The following is a 287-nucleotide window of genomic DNA, read 5'->3' as shown; positions in this document are numbered from 1 at the left end:
GGGCTCGGCCCCCTGCCACGTGTGCCCCTCCACAGGGTGTGCAGTCACCTGCTGCCCTTCGTGGGGCCTCGTGCACGGCCATGCTCTAAGCGTGTCCCGGGAGACCCACTCCCCACTGCCAGGCAGCGCAGATGCCCAGGCCCCAAGGGACGAATGCGCAGGGCAGGGGCGGGGGAGCACTGGCTTCTGGCGGGAACGGCACCGGGGCTGCCCATGGGGCCAGAGGTGACACCTGCCATGGCCGCGGGCACAGCTGCAGCCTCCTGTCGGCCTGTACTTAGCACCCG

The 287-nt window shown here is 71.1% G+C and overlaps 1 protein-coding gene across 1 annotated transcript in view; it reads right to left on the bottom strand.

Moving 5' to 3' along the window:
- KDM4B (lysine demethylase 4B) overlaps positions 1 to 287 on the bottom strand; it is a gene marked incomplete in the record, with an annotated part of 67,186 nt that overhangs the window by 12,742 nt on the left and 54,157 nt on the right.

This window comes from Tupaia chinensis, unplaced genomic scaffold (assembly GCF_000334495.1).
Source record: "Tupaia chinensis unplaced genomic scaffold, TupChi_1.0 Scaffold149964_2, whole genome shotgun sequence".
NCBI lineage: Eukaryota > Metazoa > Chordata > Mammalia > Scandentia > Tupaiidae > Tupaia > Tupaia belangeri.
This window is presented reverse-complemented; position numbering and strand designations above follow the sequence as displayed.